This window comes from Schistocerca gregaria, chromosome 10, assembly GCF_023897955.1.
Source record: "Schistocerca gregaria isolate iqSchGreg1 chromosome 10, iqSchGreg1.2, whole genome shotgun sequence".
In the NCBI taxonomy this organism is placed as follows: domain Eukaryota; kingdom Metazoa; phylum Arthropoda; class Insecta; order Orthoptera; family Acrididae; genus Schistocerca; species Schistocerca gregaria.
The window spans coordinates 119,733,378-119,760,188 of NC_064929.1; the positions used below are offsets into that span (position 1 = coordinate 119,733,378).

General features: G+C 46.4%; 1 protein-coding gene across 1 annotated transcript in view; it reads right to left on the minus strand.

The window, feature by feature from the left end:
* Positions 1–26,420, minus strand: part of LOC126293450 (uncharacterized) — an 807,495-nt gene extending 781,075 nt beyond the window's left edge. The window contains exon 1 of the mRNA XM_049986682.1: positions 26,329–26,420. The gene's annotated coding sequence lies outside the window, so the exon portion shown is untranslated. The remainder of the gene's footprint in view (positions 1–26,328) is intronic.
* Positions 26,421–26,811: the final 391 nt, after the last annotated feature.

Genomic DNA, 26,811 nt, shown 5'->3' on the forward strand with positions numbered 1-26,811 from the left:
GTTGAACACAGTTGATTTTTACCATCCTGTATTAAAACATTTCCTTTTATCAATAGTGCAATTTATAAACAATATTTTGTCAGTAGAATAAAATTTCCAATGGTAAACGTAACTGCTTTTTCGACGTTATTATACCAGCTAACTAAAAATAGGAAAGCCTTGAACCCCTTCCACTAAATTTAGTTAGTATTAAGATTATTTTACAGGGAGTGCAGTGGAGCTGACGCTGAGATCATTTAGTATTTGCTTATATCATCGCTAGTCTCACTGAACTTTTCTGAATTCTACATGTCATGTGTGGTCTGGCGTCTCCTTACCAGCAACAGCTCCCAGGTTCAAACTAGTCAATTCCCTAAAAAACACGCTCAGAGCGTCGTTGCGCGAAAGTGGTAGGGAGACATGATATAGAACAGACACAACCATGAATGTTTAGAGTCAGATATATCATATTTAAATAAGACTTCCGTCGGCCATCGATACATTGAAAGGTGTATCGATATATCGTCCGGAAAGGTATGGACCCACTGGCCTATAAAATATCGACTACACATTGTAAATATATTGCGTTTTTTCTACATCTACATCTACATCTACATCTACATCTACATGTATACTCTGCAAATCACATTTAAGTGCCTGGCAGAGGGTTCATCGGATAACCTTCACAATTCTCTATTATTCCAGTTTCCTATACCGCGCGGAAAAATGGTTGATATGGCTCTAAGCACTATGGGACTTAACATCTGAGGTCATCAGTCCCCTAGTCGTATAACTAATTGCACCTAACTCACCTAAGGACATCACACACATCCATGCCCGAGGTAGGATTCGAACCTGCGGCCGTAGCAGCTGCGTGGTTCCGGACTGAAGCGCCTAGAACCTCTCGGCCACAACAACCGGCCCGCGCGGAAAGAACGAATACCAATATCTCTCCGTACGAGTTCTAATTTCCCTTGTTTTATCGTGGTGATCATTCTGCCCTATGTTCGTCGATTATCAACAAAATATTTTCGCATTCGGAGGAGAATGTTGGTGATTGGAATTTCGTGAGCAGATTCCGCCGCTCCAAAAAACGCCTTTGTTTTAATGACGTCCACCCCAAATCCTATAACATTTCAGTGACACTCTCTCCCCTGATTCGCGATAATACAAAACTCTTTGAACTTTTGGGATGTACTCCGTCAGTCCTTTATTGTAACGATACCACACCGTGCAGCATTATTCTAATAGCAGAAGGACAGTATCTTCAGTAGATCTCTTTACATCTTTTAAGTGTGGTGCCAATAAAACGTAGTCTTCGTTAGCCTTCCCCACAAAATTTTCTATGCGTTCCTGCCAATTTAAGTCGTTCGTAATTGTAATTCCTAAGAATGTAGTTGAATTTTTGGCCCGTAGATTTTACTGATTTCTCGTGCAGTTGAAGTTTAACGGATTCCTTTTAGCACTCATGTTGATGACCTAACACTTTTCGTTATTAAGACCAACTCCCAATCTTCGCACCATACAGATATCTTTTCTAAATCGTTTTGCAATTTGTTTTGATCTTCTGATGACATTGTAGCCAATAAACGACAGCGTCATCTGCAAACAACCTAAGAGACGTGCTCAGATTGTCCCCAAATCGTTTATATAAGTAAAGAACAGCAAAGGGCCTCTAACAATCGCTTGGGAAACACCAGAAATCACTTCTGTTTTACCTGATGACTTTCCGTCATTTACTACAAACTGTGATCTCTCTAACAGGAAACCATGAATCCAGTCACATAACTGAGACGACACTCCATGAACACGCAATTTCACTACAAGCCGCTTGTGTGGTACAGTGTCAAAGGCATTGTGGAAATCTTGAAATCTTTGCTGCTCCCTCGTCTTGCAGCGAAAAATCAGGTCCGTTTCTATGCCTGCCTCTACCGTGACGTAATATTCAACAATGTCTCGGGAAGTGCAGAGAAAGCGGCGGTTACGTAGCAACAGTCTGACGGGCAACCTCCTAAGAAGAGGGGCAGCTTAGCGAGCACGCTCCCGAGAATAACAACAATGGGCCAGTCATCGGAGGCGTAAGAGCGGAAACTTCGGTAAGTCGTCGCCATTTTAGATTCCTCACGCTGTCCATCAAGACGATAGACTGTGGGTATAGTCAGGCAGAGATAAGCGACTGAAATTTTCAAGCACTTTAACAGATGCTTCGTAGTGAATTCCTCGTCACTTAACTTCGAAAAGACTCAGTGCTGAACCTGTGAGATGTTTCTAACCAAAATGCAAGCCTCTTTAGAGGACGTATTTTTCTCTGCAACTTAGAAGCTAATATTGCCTCTGAGCACTATGGGACTTAACTTCTAAGGTCATCAGTCCCCTAGAACTTAGAACTACTTAAACCTAACTAACCTAAGGACATCAGACACATCCATGCCCGAGGCAGGATTCGAACCTGCGATCGTAGCGGTCGCGCGGTTCCAGACTGTAGCGCCTAGAACAGCTCGGCCACCCAGGCCGGCAGCTAATAATGACAGGAATATTTATTTAGATAAGTAAAGGCAACCAACGTTACTTTTTCTACTGCGTTATGAACATAGTTTATGCAGTTATTTGTGCGGCTGGTCCCGGCGGAGGTTCGAGTCCTCCATTGGGCATGGGTGTGTGTGCTCGTCCTTACGATAATTTAGGTTAAGTAGTGTGTAAGCTTAGGGAATGATGACCTTAGCAGTTAAATCCCACAAATTTTCACACACATCTGAACATTTTTGCATTGACACCATGAATCCTGCAGCGCTGCTGATAAATCCGTAAAAGTACGACGCCGCCGAGATGTCATGTGAGCAGCACGTTACAACGGATCCCAGATATGGTCAATAATGCTCATGTCTGTGGCTTGTTTGGTGGCCAGCGGAAGTAATCACACTCAGAAGAGTGTTCCTGGAGCCACTCTATAGCAATTTTCAATGTGTGCGGTGTCGCATTGTCATGCTGGAATTTTCCAAGTCCGCCGGAATGCACAACGGACCTCAGTGGATGCAAGTGATCAGAAGTCATCAGTGCTTAGGTACCTGTCACCTGTCAGAGTCGTACATCTCAGTCCGACTGCAGACACCCCACACCATTACAGAGCCTCCACAAGCTTAAACAGCCGCTTGCTGACGTGTGGAGGCCATGAATCCATAAGGTTGTCTCGATACCCGTACACGTCCATCCGCTCGGTAGAGTTTGAAACGAGACTCGTCCGACGAGGCAGCGTGTTTGCTGTCATCAACAGTCCAATGTTGGTGCCGATGGGCCCAGACGAATTGTAAGGTTTTGTGTCGTGTCGTCATCAAAGGTACACGAGTGCGTCTTTGGTTCCGAAAGCTCATATCGATGATGTTTTGCTGAACGGTTCGCACGCTGACACTTGTTAATGGCCCAGCATTGAAATCTGCAGCAGTTTGCGGAAGGGTTGCACATCTGTCACGTTGAACGATTCTCTTCAGGCGTCGTTGGTCCCGTTCTTGCAGAATCTTTTTCCGGCCCCAGCGCTGTGGGGATTTGATGTTTTACCGAATTCCTGATATTCACGGTACACACGTGAAATGGTCATTGGGAAAAATTCCTCTTCGTTCCTACCTCGGAGATCCTGTGCCCCACTGCTGGTGCGCCGACTATAACAGCACGTTCAACCTCACTTAAATCTTGATAACCAGTCAGTGTAGCAGCAGTAACTTAGCTAACAAGTGCGCCAGATGCTTGTTGTCATCTACAGGGTGAAAAAGTATTTAAATCGACAAACAGTGGGAGGTTGTAGGCGACATCAAAACAACTATTTTTCCCTAATGTCATTTTTTTCTCGTGTAGATTATTTAAGCCGGCGGAGGCCGCATTACGCTCTTTGGTTGTTAGAGGACGTATTACGATATTCAGTTGTAGGCAACTGCTGTCCACCAGTGTAGTAGTGCATTGTCTCTGTTTACTAATGGAGCGTTGCACCTGGAGTGAGTGCACTGATATGGCTGGTGCGTACTACGTAGCGCACAACAACGGACGAGCTGCACAGCCAGTTTATCGACAGCAGTATCCTAATCGCCGTATCCCGCATCATACGACCTTTGCTGCTGTGTACCAACGTCTGCGTGAGACCGGGTCATTTAGCAGATTACCTGGACAGGGACGCCGTCGCACGGTGAGAACGCTGCGACTTGAGGAAGCTGTCTTGCAGCATGTGGAGCGGGATCCTTCAGTCAGCACTCGTGCAATTGCACGTAATATGGGGACGAATCAGACGAATGTAAGAACAGTCCTTCGAGAGCAACTGTTACGTCCATTTCACTTACAGCGTGTCCACAACCTGGAACCAGTTGAATATCCACCCAGAGCATTGCCAGAATTGCTGGAAGACGTCCCGCTCCTTACAAGACAACGCATGTGGTTCCAACATGACGTGGCGCCGGCACATTTGAGTCGTCGTGTGCGTCGATTCCTGGACCGACGGCTCCCAGAAACGTGGATCGGCATAGGTGGTCCTGTACCGTGGCCTGCTCGATCCCAAGATATGACCCAACTGGACATTTTAGTGTGGGGAGAGATGCGCAACATTGTTTATGCAACTCCTGTTACACCAGAAGGGGATCTGATTGCCCAGATAGTAGTAACAGCAGCAGCAGCAGCAGCAGGAAGAATTCAGGATACTCCTGTGGTTTTTGCACGTGTCAGACATAAAATGATCAGACGGTGTAACCTTTGTTTACGTGTAAATGGAGGCATTTTTGAAAATCTGCTGCAACTGAAATTGGGTTGTGTTAATGTGTTGCATCTTGGTCATAAAAAATGGACAAAGTGTTTGTGTGTTTAATTAATTTGCCGCCCGAGAAATCTTCCTCTACCGGTTTAAATATTCCTCATAGGAAAAAATGACATTAGGGAAAAATATTTGTTTTGATGTCCCCTACAACCTCCCATAGTTTGTCGGTTTAAATACTTTTCACCCTGTATAGGCACTGGCGATCGCAGCGCCGTGTTCTGCCTGTTTGCGTATCTCTCTATTTAAATACGCTTGCCTCTACCAGTTTCTTTGCCGCTTCAGTGTAGAAACGCCCGAAGTCTGCGGGGTGCATGTAACATGCTATTTGTAATAGGCTGTGTTCAGAAATGTGTTGTGGTGGCACACTGTCCATTTGGGGAAAGTCTTCAAGGGCCCATGCTCCTTAGTGCACAACTCAATGTGGCTTGTAAACAACCCGCGGACGAGATGTAAACTTTTTGACGTCAGGAAGAGATAAGCTTCATCCCCGAAGTTGTAGCATGTGTCCTTACACTCCCGTCGATGTGACAGGGCGGAATGTCGTGGGTATCGATGTGGAATGAACGCAGCAGTGAGAGCCCTGAAGTGTTAAGCCGATACGACTGCAATGGAGTAAAAATGGTTCAAGTGGCTCTGAACACTATCGGACTTAGCTTCTGAGGTCATCAGTCCCCTAGAACGTAGAACTACTTAAACCTAACTAACCTAAGGACATCACACTCATTCATGCCCGAGGCAGGATTCGAACCTGCGACCGTAGCGGTCGCACGGTTCCAGACTGTAGCGCCTAGAACCGCTCGGCCACCCTGGCTGGCTCTGCAATCGAGTAGCTTGGCTTATGGCTCCGTGATACCAGAAACTATACGTAATTCTTGGGACTTCAGTTTGAATCTACCTTGGAGGAGCATACCACAGAACTGGTGAAGTATCGAAAATAAATTAATATTTGCAAAGTAATTGTCGTCAGACGTTTGTAACAGCGATTCAGTCTAACACATTTGACTTACCTCTATTTGACAACGTAATTTTTTGGGGAAAGCTTAAGATTCCCGAATTCAGTAGTGTGTGTTACGAAATATTTTTGGCGTGAACTCTAGAAAATTCTACATAACTCTCTTCAGGGAATTGTGGATACAATTACTCTTTTCCAATGAGTTCATGCATTACTGAAATATGTTCTAAATAACAGCTACATCCTTTTCTCGACTTAACATTTCAGTTAATGGAATGAGCAGCAGAGAGTGTTGTTCCTAGAAGATTGTATACCGAGGAATGCATGTTACACTACTATCCATTAAAACTTCTACATCACGCAGATGACGTGCTACACGCGAAATTTAACCGACAGGAAAAAGACCCTGTCATATGCAAATGATTAGCTTTTCAGAGCATTCACACAAGGTTGGCACCTACAACATGCTGACATAAGGAAAGTTTCCAACCGATTTCTCATACACAAACAACAGTTGACCGGCGTTGCCTGGTGAAACGTTGTTGTGATGCCTCGTGTAAGGAGGAGAAATGCGTACCATCACGTTTCCGACGTTGATAAAGATCGGATTGTAGCCTATCGCGATTACGGTTCATCGTATCGCGACATTGCTATACGCGTTGGTCGAGATCCAATGTTAGCAGAATATTGAATCGGTGGGTTCAGGAGGGTAATACGGAACGCCGTGCTGGATACCAACGGCCTCGTATTACTAGCAGTCGAGATGACAGGCATCTTATCCACATGGCTTTAACGGATCGTGCAGCCACGTCTCGATCCTTGTGTCAACAGATGGGGACGTTTGCAAGACAACAACCATCTGTACGAACAGTTCGACGACGTTTGCAGCAACACGGGCTATCAGCTCGGAGACCGTGGGTGCGGTTACCCTTGACGCTGCATCACAGATAGGAGCGCCTGCGATGGTGTACTCAACGACGAACCTGTGTCCATGAATGGAAAACGTAATTTTTTCGGATGAATCCAGGTTCTCTTTACAGCATCATGATAGTCGCATCCTTGTTTAGCGACATCGCGGTGAACGCACATTGGAAGCGCGTATTCGTCATCGCCATATTGGCGTGTCGCCCGGCGTGAAGGTATGGGGTGCCATTGGTTACTCGTCTCGGTAACCTCTTGTTCGCATTGACGGCACTTTGAACAGTGGACGTTACATCTCAGATGTGTTACGTCCCCTGTCTTTAACCTTCATTCGATCCCTGCGAAACCCTTCATTTCTGCAGGATAATGCACGACCGCATGTTTCAGGTCCTGTACGGGCCTTTCTGGATACAGGAAATGTTCGACTGTTGCCCTGGCCAGCAAATTCGTCTGGTCAATGGTGGCCGAGCAACTGGCTGGTCACAATACGCCAGTCACTACTCTTGGTGAACTGTGGTATCGTGCATGGGCAGCTGTACCTGTACATCCCAGCTCTGTTTGACTCAATGCCCAGGCATATCAAAGCCGTTATTACCGCCAAAGGTGGTTGTTCTGGGTGCTGATTTCTCAGAATCTATGCACCGAAATTGCGTGAAAATGTAATGACATGTCAGTTCTAGTTTCATATATTTTCCCAATGAAAACCCGTTTATCATCTGCATTTCTTCTTGGTGTAGCAATTTAAATACCCAGTAGTGTAAGTTTTGATCGGTACTTCAGCCCAGTGACTGCTTTTAGAAAGAACTGAAGGAATGCGCTCTAAACACAGCCACATGCAGATTCTGACATTCTTTACAGTTTTTGTTGCTGGTATACTTGAGGACATGTTTTGTGCTGCGTTTGTAAATATTTCCATTTTTACGCGTTTACGTGCTGTATAATATCATGATCATCATTTACTTTGGGCCTGTGTCCCGCTTTAACGCGGGGTCGGCCCTGTTACTATGGATGTGGCGGTGTTAGCGTCACAGGGCGGCCGGATGTCCTTAATGTCGCCAACCCGAGCCTCCTGGGATGGAACTAGTGTACCCCAGCTGTCTGCGTCTAGTGTAAATCATGAAGTACTGCGGACGTGTTTCAGACGTCTGGGAGTCGTGTAACTGAGTCGGAACGTGGCGATGTGAAAAACCGCCTAAAACCCACATCCGGGCTGGCCGTGACACCGGCCCTCGTCGTTAATCCGCCGGGCGGATTCTATCCGTGATCGGCGCTCCTACCGAGTCCAGGAAGCAGCGCATTAGCGCTCTAGGCTAAACGAGCGGGTACGGGCTGTGTAATATGTTGAAGCTATTTGAAATACATTGCCAGTTACTCACTTGAGGGGAGACAGAAGGCAAGTGGGCTTCAAAAATTCGATTTTTAGATTTTAGCACATTTGAAATCCCTGGTCTTTTTTCCGTGAGATATGATGGTTTTCCTGACCCTCTGTGCAATCTGGGGACGGTGATAGAAACTCTTATGACCAGGTATGCGCAGAACATCCCCATGGTCCTAATGTCACAATTTATAAATTATATTTTAACTGAAGGTCAGTCTTGATCAGTACACTTATGTCTCAGTAACATAGGAGACCGGTTTCGGTTATATTTATATAACCATCTTCAGGCCCATGGCTGAGGAGATCTCCGCCTACAATCCTCCAAGGAAGCCATGGGTCTGAAGATGGCTATATAAATATAACCGAAACCCGTCACCTATGTTATTGAGACATAAGTGTACTGATCAAGACTGACCTTTAGTTAAAATATAATACTCTATTGATCACTGTTTCCAAAAATGTTTACCAAATTTCTAAATTACAGTGCATTGCGTATGTCCGGAAGAGAATGGGGTCCAGATTGAGAAGATTATTGAAAGAAAAGTCAAAAATAGTATTGGAAGATGGTAAGAAACACTCGGTCTACAGGCCACGAGTGGCCTAGCGGGACCATCCGACCGCCGTGCCATCCTCCGTGGAGGATGCGAATAGGAGGGGCGTGTGGTCAGCACACCGCTCTCCCGGTCGTTATGATGGTATTCTTGACCGAAGCCGCTACTATTCGGTTAAGTAGATCCTCAATCGGCATCACCAGGCTGAGTGCACCCCGAAAAATGGCGACAGCGCATGGCGGCCTGGATCGTCACCCATCCAAGTGCCGACCACGCCCGACAGCGCTTAACTTCGGTGATCTCCCGGTAACTGGTGTATCCACTGCGGCAAGGCCGCTGCCAAGATGGTAAGAAGAGAGGTGGTAAAGGTCGCCTGACAAATGTTGATATAGATAGATTACAAAATTATTATGGCTTGGTCATAACAAGAAATGGAGGGAATTTAGAAAACATTAAAAAATCTGTATGGGCTATCTTCTTCCATAAGCTATCCACAAATGAAAATCTAGTGCACGGTCGTTGCCTGAATGATCCTGTCACTTGGTGCAAGTACAGGAGAAGTGGCAGATATGACCACAAACATTCTTTACCTGTATCAGTAATGAATGGCATTAAACCCATATTTAGAGACCTTTGTAAAGATACCTTGTTGAAGATATGTCTTCATAGGAAAACCTAAAATTTAAATGAATGTGTGAAGTCCGTCATTTGGAACCGGCCACCGAGAACTGTATTTGTTCAGCTTACAACCCTCAAATTTGGTGTTTATGATGATACTTTATGCTTCAATGATGGTGCAATTAGAAAACTGGATGTTTTGGAATTATTGGGCTTTAGATCGAGCTGAAATACTGCAAAATCCTTGGTGCCAATAGATAAAGAGAGAATCCGAAAAGAAGATACTGCTAATTTAAAATGCACAAAAGGAGCCAGAAAGAAAAGAAGAGGGATCAAGAGAAGAAAAGAAGATCAGTATGATTCATATGATGCTCAGTATGGTGCAGTAAAATATGTGTGGTACGTAATTGTCATCAATAACAATACTACAACGGCAATAATAAAGCATAAATGGATTTTTCTCAAAACTACATTTTTTTTGCTTTCATGCAGATGGTAATAAGTTATTACAAGTAAATTGAGAACCACCAAGCAATGAGAAACTGTTTTATAATAATTAACGTATAAAAAAGTAAAATTTTACTAGTGAAAGAATAAAAAGTTTCGCTACAAAATCATAAGAGGTATTATGTTTAGTTTACTTATAATTGAGGCATATATGTTATATATTTCATTGTTTTATCACTTACAGTTGTTTTGGAAAGTGTACCTATTCAAAGGATACAATATCATTAGCAGAATAGTGATAAAAATTGTCTTCCGTCTCCCCTTAACAGAAAATATGACAAGAAAACTCTATATATTTATATAACTGCTCAGGTAACTTATGAACAGTTAAATAGCACTTCGTCGGTCATGCACTATATTGTACCTCCACACGCGAGGTCTTTCACCATGGAACATGTGTTAACTGCAAATCAACAGAGTTTCTTTCATTACATAACCATTTAGCCTGTCCTAAAAATGGAAATGGGCTAGTTTCCAATACCATCTGTTTCAAAACGTATTTAACTTACGAATGGTTTATGACAATACTTCTGCATAATTTGATATCACTTGCTGGTTATTGGTGTACACTTGAGTAATAACGTATGAAATGGACTTTTAAAAATATGTTTGACAACACTTTCACGACTGTAAAGCCTTTAAATTTCAGTCGAGTTTTTGAAAAATGCCGGCCGTGGTGGCCGACCGGTTCTAGGCGCTACAGTCTGGAACCGCGCGATCGCTACAGTCGCAGGTTCGAATCCTACCTCAGGCATGGGTGTGTGTGTGATGTCTTTAGGTTAGTTAGGTTTAAGTAGTTCTAAGTTCTAGGGGACTGATGACCTCAGAAGTTAAGTCCCATAGTGCTCAGAGCCATTTGAACCATTTTGAAAAAATGGAAATTTGTGGAAAGGTCTTGTGGGACCATATTCCTGAGGCCATTGGCCCCTAACATTATGCACTACTTCATCTAACATAAACTAACTCAAAGTAACGACAACCCACACACCAGTGCCCGAGACAGGACTCGAACCTTGGACGGAGGGAGTCACGCTGACCGTGGCAAGACGCCTTGGACTGTGCGGCTGTCCCCCGCGGTACGCATTTTTGTTGCTGGTAGTATGTTGTAGCTTGAAACATGTCGTCGCATCTGAAGAAACTTTAATAATTCGAATTAATTTTTGTAAATTCAGAAAAGACTGCGGAACATAACGAGTGGTTGCCATCATTTAAAAATGGAATAAGGAAATATGTAAAGCTACTAAACCGTTCGCTACAGCCGGAAGTTTGATAAGTGTCCCACTGTCTAGCTCTCTCTCCTATTAGAAGAACATTTATCAACATAAAAATTGAATGTCACTTACTTTCGTCCAGAGCGGTAACACACATTTTTACGGACTTTGCAGTATGTGTAGCCAGTGTAACCACTAATTAACTGCAGTTTATGTTAAGCCTAAATGACTTACTTGTATCATTTACGAATGTGTTTTGTCAGTCCTTTCACACATGTCTCAAAGAACAGACACTACGAACTTACACAGGGTGGTCCATTGATAGTGACCGGGCCAAATATCTCACGAAATAAGCATCAAACGAAAAAAAAAAACTACAAAGAACGAAACTCGTCTAGCTTGAAGGTGGAAACCACATGTGCGCTATGGTTGGCCCGCTAGATGGCGCTGCCACAGATCAAACATATATCAACAACGTTTTTTTTTAAAAAAACAGGAACCTCCATTTTTATTACATATTCGTGTAGTACGTAAAGAAATATGACTGTTTTATTTGCACCACTTTTTTCGCTTTGTGATAGATGGCGCTGTAATAGTCACAAACGTATAAGTACGTGGTATCACGTAACATTTCGCCAGTGCGGACGGTATTTGCTTCGTGTTACATTACCCGTGTTAAAATGGACCGTTTACCAATTGCGGAAAAGGTCGATATCGTGTTGATGTATGGCTATTACACTCCTGGAAACTGAAATAAGAACTCCGTGAATTCATTGTCCCAGGAAGGGGAAACTTTATTGACACATTCATAGGGTCAGATACATCACATGATCACACTGACAGAACCACAGGCACATAGACACAGGCTACAGAGCATGCACAATGTCGGCACTAGTACAGTGTATATCCACCTTTCGCAGCAATGCAGGCTGCTGTTCTCCCATGGAGACGATCGTAGAGATGCTGGATGTAGTCCTGTGGAACGGCTTGCCATGCTATTTCCACCTGGCGCCTCAGTTGGACCAGCGTTCGTGCTGGACGTGCAGACCGCGTGAGACGACGCTTCATCCAGTCCCAAACATGCTCAATGGGGGACAGATCCGGAGATCTCGCTGGCCAGGGTAGTTGGCTTACACCTTCTAGAGCACGTTGGGTGGCACGGGATACATGCGGACGTGCATTGTCCTGTTGGAACAGCAAGTTCCCTTGCCGGTCTAGGAATGGTAGAACGATGGGTTCGATGACGGTTTGGATGTACCGTGCACTATTCAGTGTCCCCTCGACGATCACCAGAGGTGTACGGCCAGTGTAGGAGATCGCTCCCCACACCATGATGCCGGGTGTTGGCCCTGTGCGCCTCGGTCGTATGCAGTCCTGATGGTGGCGCTCACCTGCACGGCGCAAAACACGCATACGACCATCATTGGCACCAAGGCAGAAGCGACTCTCATCGCTGAAGACGACACGTCTCCATTCGTCCCTCCATTCACGCCTGTCGCGACACCACTGGAGGCGGGCTGCACGATGTTGGGGCGTGAGCGGAAGAGGGCCTAACGGTGTGCGGGACCGTAGCCCATCTTCATGGAGACGGTTGCGAATGGTCCTCGCCGATACCCCAGGAGCAACAGTGTCCCTAATTTGCAGGGAAGTGGCGGTGCGGTCCTATACGGTACTGCGTAGGATCCTATGGTCTTGGCGTGCATCCGTGCGTCGCTGCGGTCCGGTCCCAGGTCGACGGGCACGTGCACCTTCCGCCGACCACTGGCGACAACATCGATGTACTGTGGAGACCTCACGCCCCACGTGTTGAGCAATTTGGTGGTACGTCCACCCGGCCCCCCGCATGCCCACTATACGCCCTCGCTCAGAGTCCGTCAACTGCACATACGGTTCACGTCCACGCTGTCGCGGCATGCTACCAGTGTTAAAGACTGCGATGGAGCTCCGTATGCCACGGCAAACCGGCCGACACTGACGGCGGCGGTGCACAAATGCTGCGCAGCTAGCGCCATTCGACGGCCAACACCGCGGTTCCTGGTGTGTCCGCTGTGCTGTGCGTATGATCATTGCTTGTACAGCCCTCTTTCAGTGTCCGGAGCAAGTATGGTGGGTCTGACACACCGGTGTCAATGTGTTCTTTTTTCCATTTCCTGGAGTGTATGATCAAAATGTCCAACGGGCGTGTGCTGTGTATGCTGCTCGGTATCCTGGACGACATCATCCAAGTGTCCGGACCGTTCGACGGGTAGTTACGTTATTTAAGGAAACATGAAGTCTTCAGCCACCCACGACCTGCAACAAATGATGATGCCCAAGTTAAGTCTTTTAGCTGCTGTCGCGGCTAATCTGCACATAAGTAGCAGACAAATTGCGCGAGGATCGGGAATTTCAAAAACATCGGTGTTGAGAATGCTACATCAACATCGATTGCACCCGTACCATACTTCTGTGCACCAGGAATTGCATGACGACGACTTTGAACGTCGTCTACATTTCTGCCACTGGACACAAGAGAAATTACGGGATGATGACAGATTTTTTGCACGCGTTATATTTAGCGACGAAGCGTCATTCACCAACAGCCGTAACGTAAACCCGCATAATATGGACTATTGGGCAACGGAAAATCCACGATGGCTGCGACAAGTGGAACATCAGCGACCTTGGCGGGTTAATGTATGGTGGAGCATTATGGGAGGAAGGATAATCGGCCCCCATTTTATCGATGGCAGTCTAAATGGTGCAATGTATGATGATTTCCTACGTAATGTTATAGCGATGTTACTACAAGATGTTTCACTGCATGATAGAATGGCGATGTACTTCCAACATCATGGATGTCCGCGACATAGCTCGCGTGGGGTTGAAGCGGTATTGAATAGCATATTTCATGACAGGTGGACTGATTGTCGAAGCACCATACCAAGGCCCGCGCGTTCACCGGATCTGACGTCCCCGGATTTCTTTCTGTGGGGAAAGTTGAAGGATATTTGCTATCGTGATCCACCGACAACGCCTGACAAGATGCGTCAGCGCATTGTCAATGCATGTATGAACATTACGGAAGGCGAACCACTCGCTGTTGAGAGGAATGTCGTTACACGTACTGCCAAATGCATTGAGGCTGACGGACATCATTTTGAGTATTTATTGCATTAATGTGGTATTTACAGGTAATAACGCTGTACAGCATGCGTTCTCAGAAATGGTAAGTTCACAAAGGTACATGTATGACATTGGAACAACCGAAATAATGTGTCAAACGTACCTACGTTCTGTATTTTAATTTAAGAAAACTACCTGTGACTACACTCCTGGAAATGGAAAAAAGAACACATTGACACCGGTGTGTCAGACCCACCATACTTGCTCCGGACACTGCGAGAGGGCTGTACAAGCAATGATCACACGCACGGCACAGCGGACACACCAGGAACCGCGGTGTTGGCTGTCGAATGGCGCTAGTTGCGCAGCATTTGTGCACCGCCGCCGTCAGTGTCAGCCAGTTTGCCGTGGCATACGGAGCTCCATCGCAGTCTTTAACACTGGTAGCATGCCGCGACAGCGTGGACGTGAACCGTATGTGCAGTTGACGGACTTTGAGTGAGGGCGTATAGTGGGCATGCGGGAGGCCGGGTGGACGTACCGCCGAATTGCTCAACACGTGAGGCGTGAGGTCTCCACAGTACATCGATGTTGTCGCCAGTGGTCGGCGAAAGGTGCACGTGCCCGTCGACCTGGGACCGGACCGCAGCGACGCACGGATGCACGCCAAGACCGTAGGACCCTACGCAATGCCGTAGGGGACCGCACCGCCACTTTCCAGAAAATTAGGGACACTGTTGCTCCTTGGGTATCGGCGAGGACCATTCGCAACCGTCTCCATGAAGTTGGGCTACGGTCCCGCACACCGTTAGGCCGTCTTCCACTCACGCCCCAACATCGTGCAGCCCGCCTCCAGTGGTGTCGCGACAGGCGTGAATGGAGGGACGAATGGAGACGTGTCGTCTTCAGCGATGAGAGTCGCTTCTGCCTTGGTGTCGATGATGGTCGTATGCGTGTTTGGCGCCGTGCAGGTGAGCGCCACAATCAGGACTGCATACGAGCAAGGCACACAGGGCCAACACCCGGCATCATGGTGTGGGGAGCGATCTCCTACACTGGCCGTACACCTCTGGTGATCGTCGAGGGGACACTGAATAGTGCACGGTACATCCAAACCGTCATCGAACCCATCGTTCTACCATTCCTAGACCGGCAAGGGAACTTGCTGTTCCAACAGGACAATGCACGTCCGCATGTATCCCGTGCCACCCAACGTGCTCTAGAAGGTGTAAGTCAACTACCCTGGCCAGCAAGATCTCCGAATCTGTCCCCCATTGAGCATGTTTGGGACTGGATGAAGCGTCGTCTCACGCGGTCTGCACGTCCAGCACGAACGCTGGTCCAACTGAGGCGCCAGGTGGAAATGGCATGGCAAGCCGTTCCACAGGACTACATCCAGCATCTCTACGATCGTATCCATGGGAGAATAGCAGCCTGCATTGCTGCGAAAGGTGGATATACACTGTACTAGTGCCGACATTGTGCATGCTCTGTTGCCTGTGTCTATGTGCCTGTGGTTCTGTCAGTGTGATCATGTGATGTATCTGACCCCAGGAATGTGTCAATAAAGTTTCCCCTTCGTGGGACAATGAATTTACGGTGTTCTTATTTCAATTTCCAGGAGTGTATATTTGTTCAATGAATACCCGTTTATCATCTGCATTTCTTCTTGGTGTAGCAATTTTAATGGCCAGTAGTGCATAGAAAAATTCCAAAATCTGCAGAAGGACTTTTTGCAGCAAAAAGTGTTACAGGTGTTCAGTACTGAGTGTCATATCAATGAGTGGTACACTTGAAGAGGTGCATCAGACGTGCGTATGAATCACCAGCTCCGAAATCTGAAGCATGGTCCCCAGTCAGATTGTAACTGGTATACATTCCTTCATTCTTATTGGTTTTACAAATTTTCTGACCTCTCAGGATATGCACAAAATCAGGCTTCAGTATTCTTCTGCCACTATGTACTCAAAATCATGTTTCAATAATCTGCGAAAGGTATGCATCCAGCAAATATTCACGAGGTAGAGTTTTGGATAGAATTCGCATCCACGATGCCTGATTTCTGTTTTTTTTTTTAGTTTATTTGTGGAATACAATATCAGCAGACTCGCACTCACATTATACAGGGTGTGACAGTTATGAATGTAGACACTTGCTTTGATGACTGAGGATAGTATATTGAACAACATTACATCAGTATTGTCTTCATCTGCTGACTAATAATTATTCCTATGTGGAGTAGCATGTTTTTAGAATGGTTACTACCTCCAAGTATGTATGGCGTAATGTAGTCATTATTGCTTGTTTTTTCCCTGCAGCAGTTCAGTTGTTGAAGTGTGGACAAATCAGTGCAGAATGGTTAGTCTACACTGAAAGGCATAGGGCCCTTAGTGGTGCAGCCGGCCGCGGTGGTCTCGCGGTTCTAGGCGCGCAGTCTGGAAGCCTGAGACTGCTACGGTCGCAGGTTCGAATCCTGTCTCGGGCATGGATGTGTGTGATGTCCTTAGGTTAGTTAGGTTTAAGTAGTTCTAGGGGACTGATGACTACAGCTGTTGAGTCCCATAGTGCTCAGAGCCATTTGAACCATTTGAACCTTAGTGGTGCAGCTACACTGTGTGATCAAAAGTATCCGGACATCTCCAAAAACATACATTTTTCATTATAGGTGCACTGTGCTGCCACCTACTGCCAGGTACTGAATATCTGGGACCTCAGTAGTCATTAGATATCGTGAGAGAGCAGAATGATGCGCTCCACAGAACTCATGGATTTCGAACGTGGTCAGGTGATTGGGTGTTACTTGTCTCATACGTGGTACACGAGATTTCCATACTCCTAAATATCCCTAGGTCTACTGTTTCCGACGTGATAGTGAAGTAAAGCGTACAGGGCAATCTCGTTTCTTGACTGGCAGAGACCGCCGACAGTTGAAGAGGGTCGTGATGTGTAATAAGCAGACATCTATCCAGACCATCACACGGGAATTCCAAACTGTATCAGGATCCACTGCAGGTACTATGAAAGTTAGGCAGGAAGTGAGTAAACTTTGATTTCATGATCGAGCGGCTGTTCATAAGCCACCCATCACGCCGGTAAATGCCAAACGACACCTCGCTCAGTGTAAAGAGCGTATACATTGGAGGACTGAACAGTGGAAAACCGCCATGTGGAGCGACGAATCACGGTACACAATGTGGTGATCCGATGGCAGGGTGTGGGTATGGCGAATGCCCGGTGAACGTCATATGCCAGCGTGGGTAGTGCCAACAGTAAAATTCGGAGGCGGTGGTGTTATGGTGTGGTCGTCTTTTTAATGGAGAGGGCTTGCACCCATTGTTGTTTTGCGTGGCACTATCACAGCACAGGCCTAAATTGATGTTTTAAGCATCTTCTTGAAGAGCAATTCGGGGACGGCAATTACATCTTTCAAGACGATCGAGCACCTGTTCATAATGCACAGCCTGTGGCGGAGTGGTTAGACGACAATAACATCCCTGTAATGGATTGGCCTCCACAGAGTCCTGCCGTGAATTCTATAGAATACCTTTGAGATGTTTCGGAGCGCCGACTTCGTGCCCGGCCTCACCGACCGACATCGATACCTCTCCTCAGTGCAGCACTCCGTGAAGAACGGGCTACCATTCCCCAAGAAACGTTGCAGCACCTTATTTAACGTATGCCTGTGAGAGTGGAAGCCGTGATCAAGGCTAAGGGTGGGCCAACACCATACTGAATTCCAGCATTACCGGTGGAGGGCACCACAAACTTGTAAGTCATTTTCAGCAAGGTGTCCGGATACTTTTGAATACATCGTGTACATGCACTCAGAAAACGTCAGGTCATACGTGGGCGATTTGTTTGTGCGAAGACTGTTTGATGCAGAGAGTAAACAACCGACATGCTTATGTGTGTGCCCTAATAAGGTGTTACATTTAAAAGTATTTACACTTTTGCATCCTGTATCTTGCTTTCGTCCATTTCTCTGACACAGTGTTGCCTTTTCAAAAAATTCTGGCCTGCAAATGTGTTGTCACAAATATTGTCAGACAATGGTGTACGGTAATGTTACCGGACGTGGTGCAGTCTAGGTGGGCGCTAGTATTGGTGGGAAGCATGTTTCTCAGGTACAATCTCGTCTATTGTCATATCTATAACCTGTATAAAAGTGTTATGTCTCATGATGAAATGCTCATGAAATAGTACATGTCATAAGATGAGAACATATAACACACATTTACTTAAAAAATATGCTAATGTTAGTTCCACAGTTCCCTACTGAAAGGACTCTCATGGATATGGGACAATTGTAAAGCCTTGTAACATATTTTCATTGAAACCTTAATAGCAGACATGTCTCAATCACGCAAATTTATATAAATTGAGGCGCGAAATCCATAGGCCATTGTAGCCTCACACAGAAAGCAACGCTTGTTTACGTTGATCATATTACTGCAGCGAAAATTCGCAGTAGTCAGATCTAATGGAATCTCACACTATCTCATATCATCAGCACTATATACGTCAGATAATCCCACTAAGGGCCGTGGTGGTCTAGCGGTTCTACGCGCTCAGACTGCTACGGTCGCAGGTTCGAATCCTGCCTCGGGCATGGATGTGTGTGATGTCCTTAGGTTAGTTAGGTTTAAGTAGTTCTAAGTTCACGGGGACTGATGACCACAGATGTTAAGTCCCATAGTGCTCAGAGCTATTTGAACCATTTTTCTAAGCGCTCAGTCCAGAACCGCGCGACCGCTACGGTCGCAGGTTCGAATCCTGCCTCGGGCATGGAAGTGTGTGATGTCCCTACGTTAGTTAGGTTTAAGTAGTTCTAAGTTCTACGGGACTGATGGCCACAGATTTTAAGTCCCATAGTGCGCAGAGCCATTTCAACCACTAAGAAATTCATTTGATTAAAATGATTTGGTCACAATTAAATCATTATGTACAAGTTGGGGAGAGAGGAAGAAAGGAAGGGAAAGAGACTGGACTGGGATTCGAAACTGCGATCTCCGCCTGACTAGGCAGATCTGTTAACCAATGCGCCATCCAGACACAGTGTTACTGGAACTGCACGGACTATCTCGACATTCCTCACGGCCGATCCGCATTCCCACCTATCCACAGTCCCTGTCCCTTTTGATGATGATGATGATGATGTCTGGCGCGCTCAACTGCTTGGTCATCAGCACCCGTACGAAGTCCAACATTTTACACAATCCATTTTTTTCCCCACAATCCAATGTAGCCACAGTCACAAATGATGATGATGAAATGATGAGGACAACACAAAAACCCGGCCCTGGGCAGAGAGAATCCCCAACGTAGCCGGGAATCGAACCTGGGACCCCGTGATATAGAGGCAGTGACACTCGCCACTACACCGCGAGCTGCGGACTGACTGTCCATTATACTCCACGTTCACTGTCTGTAATTCTCACAGGAGGTCGGACGTATTTGTGCATCCGCAATGAAAAAGGTGGATCCATTGCCCAGCTTTGTCAATGAAATTATACAGGGTGGTCCATTGACCGTGACCGGGGAAATATCTCACAAAATAAGCATCAAACGAAACAACTACAAAGAACGAAACTCGTCTAGCTCGGAGGGGGAAATCAGATGGCGATATGGTTGGACCGCTAGTTGGCGCTGCCACAGGTCAAACGAATATCAACTGCGTTTTTTTTTAAATAGGAACTCCCATATTTTACTACACATTCGTGTAGTACGTAAAGAAATATGAATGTTTTAGTTGGACCACTTCTTTCGTTTGTGATAAACGTCGCTGTAATAGTCACAAACATATAGTCACCATTTTAGACGAACAGTTACACTCCTGGAAATTGAAATAAGAACACCGTAAATTCATTGTCCCACGAAGGGGAAACTTTATTGACACAGTCCTGGGGTCAGATACATCACATGATCACACTGACAGAACCACAGGCACATAGACACAGGCAACAGAGCATGCACAATGTCGGCACTAGTACAGTGTATATCCACCTTTCGCAGCAATGCAGGCTGCTATTCTCCCATGGAGACGATCGTAGAGATGCTGGATGTAGTCCTGTGGAACGGCTTGCCATGCCATTTCCACCTGGCGCCTCAGTTGGACCAGCGTTCGTGCTGGACGTGCAGACCGCGTGAGACGACGCTTCATCCAGTCCCAAACATGCTCAATGGGGGACAGATTCGGAGATCTTGCTGGCCAGGGTAGTTGACTTACACCTTCTAGAGCACGTTGGGTGGCACGGGATACATGCGGACGTGCATTGTCCTGTTGGAACAGCAAGTTCCCTTGCCGGTCTAGGAATGGTAGAACGATGGGTTCGATGACGGTTTGGATGTACCGTGCACTATTCAGTGTCCCCTCGACGATCACCAGAGGTGTACGGCCAGTGTAGGAGATCGCTCCCCACACCATGATGCCGGGTGTTGGCCCTGTGTGCCTTGCTCGTATGCAGTCCTGATTGTGGCGCTCACCTGCACGGCGCCAAACACGCATACGACCATCATCGACACCAAGGCAGAAGCGACTCTCATCGCTGAAGACGACACGTCTCCATTCGTCCCTCCATTCACGCCTGTCGCGACACCACTGGAGGCGGGCTGCACGATGTTGGGGCGTGAGCGGAAGACGGCCTAACGGTGTGCGGGACCGTAGCCCAGCTTCATGGAGACGGTTGCGAATGGTCCTCGCCGATACCCCAGGAGCAACAGTGTCCCTAATTTGCTGGAAAGTGGCGGTACGGCCCCTACGGCACTGCGTACGATCCTACGGTCTTGGCGTGCATCCGTGCGTCGCTGCGGTCCGGTCCCAGGTCGACGGGCACGTGCACCTTTCGCCGACCACTGGCGACAACATCGATGTACTGTGGAGACCTCACGCCCCACGTGTTGAGCAATTCGGCGGTACGTCCACCCGGCCTCCCGCATGCCCACAATACGCCCTCGCTCAAAGTCCGTCAACTGCACATACGGTTCACGTCCACGCTGTCGCGGCATGCTACCAGTGTTAAAGACTTCGATGGAGCTCTGTATGCCACGGCAAACTGGCTGACACTGACGGCGGCGGTTCACAAATGCTGCGCAGCTAGCGCCATTCGAAGGCCAACACCGCGGTTCCTGGTGTGTCCGCTGTGCCATGCGTGTGATCATTGCTTGTACAGCCCTCTCGCAGTGTCCGGAGCAAGTATGGTGGGTCTGACACACCCGTGTCAATGTGTTCTTTTTTCCATTTCCAGGAGTGTAGTTATCGTCCATGTTTCACTTCCATACATGGCTACACTCCATACAAATACTTTCAGAACCGACTTCATGATACATAAATCTATACTCGATGTTAACAAGTGTCTCTTCTTCAGAAACGCTTTCCTTGCCATTGCCAGTCTACATTTTATATCCTCTCTACTTCGACCATCATCAGTTATTTTACTTCCTAAATAGCAAAACTCCTTTACTACTTTAAGTGTCTCATTTCCTAATCTAATTCCCTCAGCATCACCCAACTTAATTCGACTATATTCTATTATCCTCGTTTTGCATTTGTTGATGTTTCAAAGTTGTTGGTAATAATATATGCTCTGCATCCTGGGTGGAGATCTTATTTCGCAATTTAGTGAGCATCCCCTTCCGTTTAGCGCGTCTCTATCTGCAGCGATGTCCCCCTTCAAACTTTCTATAAGATTTGCAACGCTCTCGTGTTGGCTACATGTACCAGTCACGCATCTTGCCACTCTTCTTTGGACCTTCTCAATCTCTTGAATCAGACCCAACTGGTAAGGGTCCCACACAGACGAACAATACTATAAGAATGGATGAACTAACGTATTGTAAGCTAATTTCTTTGTTGAAGGACTGCATCCCTTCAGGATTCTACCAATAAATCGCACTCTAGATATCGCCTTACCCGCTACTTGTCTAATCTGATCATTCCATAAATATCATTTCGAATAGTCACACCCAGATACTTGACGGATGTTACCAGTTCCGAAGACTGGGTATTTATTTTGTACTCGTATATTAAAGGGAACTTTCGCCTTGTTATACGCAGTAGATTACACTTACTAATGTTGAGAAATAACTGCCAGTCATTACACCACACGTTTATTTTCTGCAAATCCTCATTTATTTGTTCACAAGTTTCGTGTGATACTACTTTCCTGTAGAGTACAGCAAAATCGGCAAACAGTCTAATGCCGCTTTCAATACCATCAACCAGATCGTTTATGGTTCAAATGGTTCAAATGGCTCTGAGCACTATGGGACTCTGTGGTCATTAGTCCCCTAGAACTTAGAACTACTTAAACCTAACTAACCTAAGGACATCACTCACACCCATGCCCGAGGCAGGATTCGAACCTGCGACCGTAGCAGTCGCACGGTTCCGGACTGCGCGCCTAGAACCGCGAGACCACCGCGGCCGACAGATCGTTTATGTAAATCGTAAAAAGCAGCGGACCTATTGCGCTGCCCTGGGACACATCTGAAACGATGCTTGTTTCTGTGGAAGTCACCCCCTTCAGGACGACATGCTGCTCCCTGTCTGTTAGAAAACTTTCTGTCGAACCACCTATCTCATCGGATATACCGTAAGAGCGCTCTTTTTGGAGCAAGCTGGAAATACACTACTGGCCATTAAAATTGCTACACCAAGAAGAAATGCAGATGATAAACGGGCATTCATTGGACAAATATATTAATGCAGATCACAAACGAGTATTCATTGAACTAATATATTATACTAAAACTGACATGTGATTACATTTTCACGCAATTTGGGTGCATACATCCTGAGAATTCAGTACCCAGAACAACCACCTCTGGCTGTAATAACGGCCTTGATATGCCTGGGCATTGAGTCAAACAGCGCTTGGATGGCGTATACAGGCACAGCTGCCCATGCAGCTTCAACACGATACCATAGTTCATCAAGAGTAGTGACTGGCGTATTGTGACGAGCCAGTTGCTCGGCCACCATTGACCAGACGTTTTCAATTGGTGAGAGATCTGGAGAATGCGCTGGCCTAGGCAGCAGTCGAACATTTTCTGTATTCAGAAAGGACTGTACAGGACCTGCAACATGCGGTCGCGCATTATCCTACTGATATGTAGAGTTTCGCAGGGATCGTATGAAGGGTTGAGCCACGGGTCGTGACACATCTGAATTGTTACGTCCACTATTCAAAGTGCCGTCAATGCGAACAAGAGGTGACCGAGACGTGTAACCAATGGCACCTCATACCAGCACGACAGGTGATACGCCAGTAAGGCGATGACGAATACACGCTTACAATGTGCGTTCACCGCGGTGTCGCCAAACACGGATGCGACGATATGATGCTGTAAACAGAACCTGGATTCATCCGAAAAGAATGACGTTTTGCCGTTTGTGCATCCAGGTTCGTCGTTGAGTAAACCATCGCAGAAACTCCTGCGTGTGATGCAGCGTCAAGAGTAACTGCAGCCATGGTCTCCGAGCTGATACTCCATGCTGCTGAAAACGTCATCGAACTGTTCGTGCAAATGGTTCCTATCTTGAGAACGTCCCCATCTGTTTACTCAGGGATCGAGACGTGGCTGCACGAGCCATTACAGCCATGCGAATAAGATGCCTGTCATCTCTACTGCTAGTGATACGAGGCCGTTGGGATCCAGCACGGCGTTCCGTATTACCCTCCTGAAGCCACCGATTCCACATTCTGCTAACAGTCATTGGATATCGACCAACGCGAGCTGTAATAACGCGATACGATAAACCGCAATCGCGATAGGCTGCAATCCGATCTTTATCAAAGTCGGAAACGTGATGGTACGCATTTCTCCTCCTTACACGAGGCATCACAACAACGTTTCACCAGGCAACCCAGTCAACTGCTGTTTGTGTATGAGAAATCGGTTGGAATGTTTCCGCATGTCAGCACGTTGTGTGAATGCCCTGAAAAGCTAATGAATTGCATATCACAGCAACGTCTTCCTGTCGGTTAAATTTCGTGTCTGTAGCACGTCATCTTCGTGGTGTAGCAGTTTTAATGGCCAGTAGTGTATTTCTGTTCGGCTGCTTGTAGACTATTTGCAGCTTTTCATGTTCGCAAATAGCATTGAAATTTTTTTGGATGACACAACTGTTCGCGATTGGTTTGAAGAACACTCTGGAGACTTCGAGAGAATTATTTGGGTATCTAGACTGACTGAGGTTATTCCCATCGAACATTTACGGGACATAATCGAGAGCTGAGTTCGTGAAAAAATCCTACATCGGGTACACTTTCGCAATTATGGACGCCTATAGAGGCAGCATGGCTCAATATTTCTACATGGGACCTCCAAGGATTTGTTGAGTCCATGATACGTCGAGTTGTTGCACTATTCAGCAGAAAAGGAGGTCCGGGTGGTTGTAGGCGCTTCAGTCCGAAACCGCATTGAGGCTACGGTCGCAGATTCGAATCCTGCCTCAGAATGGATGTGTGTGATATCCTTAGGTTAGTTAGGTTTAAGTAGTTCTAAGTCTAGTGAGCAACATGTGTGAGAGAGGCGAAATACCCTCAGACTTCAAGAAGAATGTAATAGTTCCAATCCCAAAGAAAGCAGGTGATGACAGATGTGAAAATAATCGAACTATCAGTTTAATAAGCCACGGGTGCAAAATACCAACGCGAGTTCTTTACACACGAATGGAAAAAGTGGTAGAAGCCGACCTCGGGGAAGATCAGTTTGGATTCCGCAGAAATGTTGGAACACGTGAGGCAATACTGACCCTACGACTTATCTTAGAAAATAGATTAGGGAAAGACAAACCTACGTTTCGCGCATTTGTAGAGTTAGAGAAAGCTTTTGACAACGTTGACTGGAATATTCTTAAGGTTGCAGGGTTAAAATACAGGGAGCGGAAGGCTGTTTACAATTTGTTCAGAAACCAGATGGCAGTTATAAGAGTCGAGGGGCATGAAAGGGAAGCAGTGATTGGGAAGGGAGTAAGACAGGGTTGCAGCCTCTCCCCGATGTTATTCAATCTGTATATTGAGCAAGCAGTAAAGGAAGCAAAAGAAAAATTCGGAGTAGATATTAAAATCTACGGAGAAGAAATAAAAACTTTGAGATTCGCCGATGACATTGTAATTCTGTCAGAGACAGCAAAGGACTTGGAAGAGCACTTGAACGGAATGGATAGTGTCTTGAATGGAGGATATAAGATGAACATCAACAAAAGCGAAACGAGGATAATGGAATGTAGTCAAATTAAATCGGGTGATGCTGCGGGAATTAGATTAGGAAATGAGACGCTTAAAGTAGTAAAGCAGTTTTGTTATTTGGGGATTAAGATTAGTGATGATGGTAAAAGTAGAGAGGATATAAAATGTAGACTGGCAATGGTAAGGAAAGCGTTTCTGAAGAAGGAAAATTTATCAACATCGAGTATAGATTTAAGTGTCAGGAAGTCGTTTCTGAAAGTATTTGTGCGGAGTGTACCCATGTATAGAAGATAAACATGGACGATAAGTAGTTTGCAAAAGAAGAGAATAGAAGCTTTCGAAATGTAGTACTACAGAAGAATTCTGAAGATTAGATGGGTAGATAACACAACTAATGAGGAGGAATTGAATAGAATTGGGGAGAAGAGAAGTTTGAGGCACAACTTGACTAGAAGAAGGGATCGGACGCTAGGGCATATTCTGAAGCATCAAGGGATCACCAATTTAGTATTGTAGGGCAGCGTGGAGGGTGAAAAGCGTAGAGGGAGAGCAAGAGATGAATACACTAAGCAGATTCAGAAGGATGTAGTTTGGAATAGGTACTGCGAGATGAAGAAGCTTGCACAGGACAGAGTAGCAATGACAGCTGCATCACATTAGTCTTTGGACTGAAGACCACAACAACAACGTAAGTCTCTGGGACTGAAGAAAAAATGGTCAAATAACTCTGAGCACTATGGGACTTAACATATGAGCTCATCAGTCCCCTAGAACTTATAACTACTTAAAACTAACTAACCTAAGGACATCACACACATTCATGCCCGAGGCAGGAATCGAACCTGCGACCGTAGCGGTCGCGCGGTACCAGACTGCAGCGCCTAGAACCGCTCGGCCACTCCGGCCGACCCTGGACTGATGACCTTAGACGTTAAGTCCCATAGTGCTTAGATGCATTTTTTTTTTTTTTTTGAACGCAAGGAGGTCCGACGCGACATTAGGAGGTATCCCATGATTTGTCACCTCATAGTATTACCATATACTGGTGTCCTGAGTCCACTCAAGACCACTTTGGATCACCCTGCAGTTTTGGGCTGGGAATCCAGGTGTGAGGTGTGCCCCTACCTGGTTCTGCGGTGTGCGGCGGTGAGTATGCTGTACAACCGCGGCGGCTGCCACCTAATGGCTGCTGGCGCGATTCTGCGACCGAAACTGCGGCGTGACTGACTCGCTGCGCTGAGTTGCCCGGCGCTGGCTGCGCCCGCGCCTCCCCTGATCTCGTTAGCCAAACTGGCTTAGGTAGCCCAGCTGGCGCAGCCAGCAGCAACACACGGCAGCACACGGCGAAACCAAACGCCGCCGCGTTCCGAGCAGCACCTTTCGTGCTAAATAAAGTAGGCGGATTGACGCAATCTGGACACACGCTCTGTGGCAATACTGGCATCGAAACGGAGGGTGACAATAGAACGACAAATGCTAAACGCCTCCTGCTACAACTGTTTCACTAAATAAGAATGCACCGTAGTTCCTCTTTCAAGTCTTAGCACTCTGAACTGCTGCCCCCTTCCCTCATTTCCAACTAATTGCTGCGAAACTTGGCGATCGGTC